The sequence below is a fragment of the Salvia miltiorrhiza genome, unplaced genomic scaffold (assembly GCF_028751815.1).
Source record: "Salvia miltiorrhiza cultivar Shanhuang (shh) unplaced genomic scaffold, IMPLAD_Smil_shh original_scaffold_464, whole genome shotgun sequence".
NCBI classification, from domain to species: domain Eukaryota; kingdom Viridiplantae; phylum Streptophyta; class Magnoliopsida; order Lamiales; family Lamiaceae; genus Salvia; species Salvia miltiorrhiza.
The window spans coordinates 102,860-110,619 of record NW_026651555.1 but is presented as its reverse complement, the minus strand read 5'-3'; the positions used below and the strand labels follow the sequence as shown (position 1 = coordinate 110,619).

General features: G+C 37.4%; 1 long non-coding RNA gene across 1 annotated transcript; it reads left to right on the top strand.

The window, feature by feature from the left end:
• Nucleotides 1–4,568: 4,568 nt before the first annotated feature.
• LOC131004849 (uncharacterized) lies at nucleotides 4,569–7,456 on the top strand. The gene is made up of 3 exons (XR_009095126.1): nucleotides 4,569–4,703; nucleotides 6,559–6,625; nucleotides 7,231–7,456. It is a non-coding gene; the product is annotated as an uncharacterized LOC131004849 (long non-coding RNA).
• Nucleotides 7,457–7,760: the final 304 nt, after the last annotated feature.

Sequence of the window (7,760 nt, the reverse complement as noted above, 5' to 3'; positions counted from 1 at the left end):
ACGACAAGTAACTTAAGGCGATAAGGTTCTAAATATCTAAAATCGGAAAACAAGTTCGGTTCAATAACCATAACGTGCAAAAACACCTCATCATCTAAATCTAGCATTTACACAAGCCATACAGGTTCTTAATACTTAATCACAGATTACCAATTCGACTATCATATAGTTCTAGTGTCGTTGTTTACCGAACTTAGGGCTTGTTATGAAATGATGATATACTCTTAGATCTAGCAACGGGCACTAAAAGTTTCAACAAAATAAGTTCAAAAGGCCAAGTTAATTCGAGATCTCATCGTAGAAAAATGCTCGAATATTTAAGCTATGCCCATGCCATCAACGTACTATTGGCGTTCGTTACGCTGCTCAATCTTCATGCTCGTGGTTTCATCATGCGACCCTTTGTGTGATTCTTCTTTCTCTATTTCAACCGTCATTGTTGATGTCATCATAACATGAAGAAAAGTTAAGGCATCTCCCTAAGTTCTCTTCTATGTTCCGTCGTGTAAGTGAGCATATATAACTTAATAGTTCTAAGTTCTTGTGATTCATACAATAGTCATACTTATTCATGCTTCATACATTTCAAGAAATTAACTTAATTAAAACTTGAAAGCACTTACCATAACCTCCGTTGAGCGTGACGAGATGTAGTGCCAAGCTTTTGTCAACTAGTTCAAAGTGTATTTACTTACTTAATCTAGACTCAACTTAGAAGGAATGAGTAGTACTCAGAGCAAAAGAAATGCTCTGATACCATTCTGTCACGACCGCACTTGCTAAGGATAGCAAATTCGGGAAAACCGCGACTAGGGGAGGGGAATTAGGAGCGGGATTAGAAAAGGGGCATGTTTAGCTTCTTGATGACTCGACTTGTATAAAGAATTCAATCGAAATATCTAGATATCAACGAAGGCCACAAGGAGACCGTACATAATATTATCCCAAAACGGGGTACTAAATGGTTTTAGTACATTATTAAATAATACATATTGTTTGACAAATGACATAATATCTTAACATAATCAGTGTTCGCAGCGGAATAACAATAACTTGAGTATATGTATGAAGACATATACTCCACTCTGAGGTTCTCGTCCTAAATTGACAAAAGCTCCGCTTGCACACTACATCCTCGATCACAGCTCAACCTGCACATTTAAAAATACATGCAGGGCTAAGTACAAAAGTACTTAGTGGACACTTGCCGAAATTTACATATATGCATAATATTTTATTGTCAAGCCTTTCAACAGTAGTAATATACGAGGGTTTTCCTTTAAAGACTCGTATTTACCAAACATAATATCATTTCTTTCATCAATAACCCGCGCAGGTATTTTATATCATTAATCACCATATCAGTAACTCGTGCCGAGAGGGAGGCCTCCCTCTACGGACACTATGATCGGCCAACCCGCTAGATGACTCACGATCACAAGGTGTACACTAATTCCGAAGGAATTTGCGGTCCCATCCAGAATCCGAATTCGATTAACATCAGATAGGCAATTAATAATAAAACATAAAGCATTTAGGCATTGACAATATCATTTAAATTCATAAGCATAAAGTCTTAACAATTCTACTATATGATTTTAGTTTATACGTAAGAAAGCCCACCTGAATAGCAGACTCACGGTTTAGCTCTAACTCTGGTGCTTGACCTTTAATCCGAGAAAATAAAAATAAGATTCTAATTCTCGAAAAAATCTCAATAAATGAGGATGCGTGAAATGATTATGCATGACTCATATTCCTTTAATTAAATTATGAGATGCTAATCCTATTTAAGGAATTAAAGCTCGTCTTATGAGGACGGATTATTAATCTTTAATAATCTACTCATCTTAAAATAATCTAATTTACTTACTAATTAATGATTAGTAAGTCTTAAAAATTTATCACTAATTAAAAATAATTAGGATTAATAATGGGGCCTAAATTAATAAATCTCATTGGGCTTAACTAAATAAATTTCATTGAACTTAATCAATTAAATAGTAGGAGTTCAATTAATAAAAATAATAAATTCATTATTAACAATTAATAGAAGCCCAATCAAAATAAATAATAAGAGCCCATTTATAGAAATAATAGAGTCCAAACAATATATATATTAGCCCAATGGAAATAAAATAAGCAAAGCCCAATTGAATTAATCTCCGGCCCAACAAATAAAATAAACTAGGCCCAAAGAGAAAGCCCAAAAATCCGGCCCAAACCGGCTCAAAATCGGCCCAAATGAAAATAAAACAAAGCCCAAAATCCTCCCTTAAGTCTTCACTCTCGGTTCTCTCTATCTTCTCTCACGTCTCATATATATTTTCATTTTAGTCTCTTTTATCATAAAAATAATGAATCATGATGTTTACTGCATAAATCTTATCTTTGTTTCACAAGTAGTTGGTGTGATGCCTTTTTCTTCGTTTTCGATGTGGACAAGTTGAACTAAATCAGATTATGTTTGAATTAATAAGTGCTTTATCTCTCTTTTATCTTATTAAAGAATAACACTCCCCCTCTCTCTTAATTATCGAGACTCCCCTTTTTTTTTTATAAAGCAGAACCCACTATCTCCTAATATCAATACTGCATCTCTCCTTCTCAATTAAAAAAAAAACGTCGCTGGTATTTCTCTCTCTCTCTCAATCAATTTTTTTTTCTCTCTTTTTTTTAAAAGCAAAACATGTTCTCTCTCTCTAATTATCAATAATTCACACCACTCAACATCTCCCTTTTCTTTATTAAAGTAGAACATTCCCCCTCTCTCTTATCTTCTCTCACGCCTCTCTATCTCTCTCACTCGATTTTTCTCTCAAAAATCAAGAAAATAAACGCTGCAACATCTCTCTCTTTCTATTCTCGCAACAATCCAGCCGCCTCCTCACGAGTTCCACCGCCAACGGTTCCGGCGAGGCTGAAATTTTCGCCGCTCCGCCCTCTGGACGTTCCAGCCGTCGCCGAGGAATTTACCGCCGACTGCTGCTGTTCCCGGAGTCGCGGCCTGGAGTTTCAGAGCTCCGAAATCCGGCGAATCAGCCTCTATCGCGCCGAGGTCCGGCGCCTCCTTCTCTCTTCCTCAATCTCGCTCCGCCTTCAATCGCCCACTGAAGTTGCCGCCACCGTCGCCAGCTGGAGCCTCGGCAGCCGCTGCCTCTCCTGGAATTGCTGCCGTTGCTGCTGCTCTGGATTTGGCGAGAGACGGCAGAACAGCCGCTGCCGACAGAGGCCAGCTCGCCGGCTGTCTTCCTCCGAAGTTGGCGCCGCTGTCGTCGGGAGACCGGCGAACGCCTGCTGCTTCACCCGCGAGTCGCCAACTGCTCGTCGTTGCCACCGCTGTAGTAGGGAGGTCGACGAACAGCCGGGGTCTCGATCGCTTGTCGCCACGGCCTCTGCCTTCTCCTTCCTCGACTCGAGTCCGAGGCTTCCTTCGGCGGAGCCGAAGGTCGCCGCTGCTGTTTAATTCCGACGAGCAGCGGGCTCTGCTGCCTATGTATATCGTCGATTGATCTCGCTCGCTCGCCGCCGCTGACTCGAAGCCGAGTCGAGCAGAGCAGTCAGTTGTTTCCTTAGACTCGACTGAACAGGGCGGTCAGCCATTACTCTTCTAACAAGCTAAGTTATCTACTTTCATTCTTCTTCTACTTCAGTTTCTAGTTGTTAAGCGTGGGGGTTCTCATGATTCGCTGTTCTAAGGTGTAGAGTATAACAATGTATGAATCCTCGACTTGTTGAGAAAAGTTATCGATCAAGTATGCATATGTGGTTCGCTATATCTTTCTGTAATATTTCTCATCCTATGTTTCGAATTTCTTTTATATGAAGTGAGGGAAGTGAAATGCATATATGTAATACCCGGGCTTTTGATGACGTGTTTAATTGCTTAAGTTTGAGTAATTAGGGTATAGATCTCTTGTTTGATTACTTTGTACATAGATGATGAGTTATGAAGTTTTCTTTTCTTTTTTTTTTAAAAAGATGTTGAGATGTTCTTTTGCTGATGTTTGGATGATGTGAGATTTTATATCCGAAATTGAGTTTGAGTATTCGAATAATTCGAGATAATTATTTGAATGAGAACGGTGAACTCGGAAGTGAGATCTGAGTCCGTTAAGACGTTTTTGAAAATTTTGACTTTTTGACGATGAATAGTAAAATACTGCTATTTCGTCTTTTTGTCGACTTTCAAAATCTTACGTGCACGTCGTCGAGAAATATTCTTAGTTTTTCGATACGAGTCCAATAATGAAAGTTTTTATTTTTGGACGACGAGTGAATAGTAAATCGGGATTTCTCGATAAACGAATCGAACTCGTTTATCAGAATTTCGAGAACGAGCTTGCGTTTTCTATATTTATATAGAATTACGAGTATAATGAAAGTAAGTAAGAGTTGAGAGGGCGAGTAACGAAGAGTATGGGTAGTTAGTCGTTAAAACGAGACGAAACGAGATATTTAACGACTAACGGGTTAATATCCTAAATATCCTACCTACCCATTACTACCCCACCCAACCGCCCAAAACCCCTTTCCCCTCACTAACTCACGTTGATATCAGCCAACACTCATTCTCTATCTCTCTCTCACACACTCACACTCAAACACGCCAAACACCATTTTTAGCTTGGACGGAGGTTTCAAGCTCCGATTTGAGCACCGAGACGAGCGCCGATCATCTTTTCGATCATGTATCTAAGTAGGTAAGATCTCTACCTACGTTTTGATGGTTTTATTTTCGATTTTCGTCGACGTCGAAAAACGTCGATTCTCGACTTTATTTTGAAACGACGTCGGATCGTCGTGAAATTTTAGTATGTTGTTCTTGGGTAGATGTTGAGCATGTTTAATGAAGGGAGTAAGAACGGAACGAACCGTAGCTATGAAACCCATGAGGGCAGCCCCGTTTTTCACATATTAGCTTGTCTTTCGATTTTTGTTTGATCGTTTTGACTTGATATTTGTGCTTAGGGGTATGCTAGGATCGATATATATTAAATTCGTATTTTTCCAAGCACGAAAATTGTATAAGTTTTTAGAGCATGATTATTTAAATTCGTGAAGTTTGGGACGTTGCATAATGAATATTATTGCGTATATGTGTTCTACGATATCACATGAGCATGCTAATTGATTTACAATTTATGGATGATAATTGGTTGAACGAAATTAAAACTGGAATTCTGTCAAAATTTTACAGCAGTTTCAAGCTTATGTTTCGATGAGTTTTCATTGCTTGATGGCTCTGAAATTTTAGTATGTTTATCTATGATATGTGTATTTCGTCGCTGCAAAATTTCATGTCTTTTGGATGATGTTTGGTATTTTAAAGATATTTTGAAAAAATCCTTGACAGAATCTGTCAACTGTTGGTAGACTTCACAAAAACGTTTATATCTATTAATCCATGAAGGATTTTGCATCACCGTTTTTTTTAAACGAAACTAGACTTCAATACTTTTCTAAAAACATAAGATTTCGATTTTTATGACCTCTGAAACAGAGCAGTTTATTATTTCAAAAATGCCCTGTTCTGCTGTCATATTTTTCCAACAGTAAAAGTGTATGAGTTTCATTGTTTATTTGGCAGATCATATGAACGTTTTCTCTTGTGAAATTTTAACCAAATATTCAAGGATACCTTTAGTTTTGGCTGATTAAATTTGATGGAATTTTATTAAGGTTTGCCTTGGTTTCTAATGGCCTAAACAAAATTGGCAGAAACTGTCAATCTTTGACAGCCTGCACTAAAAGAGCAATATCTCCAAAAACCTTTAACCTTTTTGGTTAACTACCATTTTTAGAGTGAACTACACTTCATGGAGTTTTTGAGATCAATTGGTATGAGAGTTTATGATGATTGAGTTGGTTGTTATGAATTTTTAAAGATGACACAAAAACAGCAAAACTTTCTAGAAAACAACTTGATTATATTTGTTTTGATGGATGATACGATATGACTAAATGGTGTGAGTTGTGAGAGTTATGATTAACGCACATAAATGTTGGTATCTGACACTCGAACAATTGGTGTCGAGTATAAATGATAGTTTACTGATAAAGAGTTTTGATGATTTTGAATTGTTTGGTTTGCGTTGAAAAGATGTCAAGATGTTAAGTTTTGAGTCGAGAGACGAGTTCACGTAGTGAGATTCACGCGTTGAAATCTCGTGGCTGACATTATATATGAATAGGTCATGCCGAAATTTTTAGTGAAATTAGAATTTGAGCATAGTCAATTCTTGTTGACCCGTGACTCAAATACATGCCTAATGGAAAGTTTAACTTTCTAATCGGTTAATTAGACGAGATGAGAGCGAATAGATCTGCTAAGAAAGTGGACTTTTCGATGTGTTAAATATTTCTTTTAATTGAAGCGCTGCTAATTATAACATAAGGATGTTATAATTAATGAGTAATGACGAGAGATAATAATTGTTATATTGATTAACAATCAAGAGAGATGAACATTAGAGATACTAATGTTTCATAAAAGAGATTAGATTATTAATCGAGGTTTCTTTTATAACTTCTCACCAATTCTTCATAACGATGAAGGTCCTTTTGGGAAGTAACGACTTGAGGGAGAGAGTGACGTTACTCATTGATACAGAGACACAACGAGGTGGGCATTACTTTTACTATACGTATATAGAGATCCCCTGCGTGTCGTAGGCCTCTTATACGAATGAATGCATGAGATGATTTAACTGTTAATTTCAGTTTTATATATATCTATCAAATGAGTTTAATGTTACATTTGAGCAAGTTATTTCGTTACAAAATATTTGAGTTAAAGTTATTTCAAGTATTGTCTTGCCATAAAATGTTTAAATTTTAGTATGATATCTATCTGCTTTGGCTTTGCCAATGATGCAATCGAATTCGGGTCCTGAGCAGTTGATAGCTATCCTGTCAGGGCTAGTGTACACCAGTGACCGTGAGTCATCTAGCGGGTTGGCCGGTCAAGTGACCGTGAGAGGTGGCCACCTCTCCGGCACACAGTTTCAGATATGATAGATTACAAAAGAACTTAGTCTGATCAGACGAACTTTAAGAATCACAAATGAACTTAGTAAGCTTGGGCCTTTTTAGCGAAAAACTCCCTTGTTGTACTGATTATGATGGCATGACAATTTATAGTTTTGAAGCATGTATTTTTATACCTAGGCATACGTGCCCACTGAGTGCTTTTGTACTCAGCCCTGCATATGTTTTCTAAATGTGCAGGTTGAGCTGATGTGATGATGGTGCTGCAATGAGCGGAGTCTCCAGGGTTGTTAATAAATAATTAACCTGTCTAGAATATGTCTTCATACATATGTCTAGCTACTTTCCGCTGCAAGATGTTGTTGATGTTATAGTATGTTATGTCATACTTTGAGTCTTAAGAGAATGGTTTCATATGATGTATAACTTGATTAATGATATTAATTAAATTTTATGCTGTCTTTCATAGACTGTTTTCAATTGAGTATTAATGAATAAAAATGACGAGTTTTATTAAGATGAGTAAGTTTTACGGCTATAAATGACGCCCCTTTTCTTCCCCTTCTTCTTTAACCCCATCCCTAGTCGTGGATCACTCGGCCTAACTATCCCTAGTTAGGGCGGGCCGTGACAATATATGAAGATAGTGAACTGAAAATACCTTGAATGGTTTTGTTGGTTGGTTATTGTTTGAATGAACTGATACTTGAAAATGCTTTGGCAGAGAATGTTGAAGAGCAGTGCAGTCTTTCCTCTTTTTGCTAGGAACG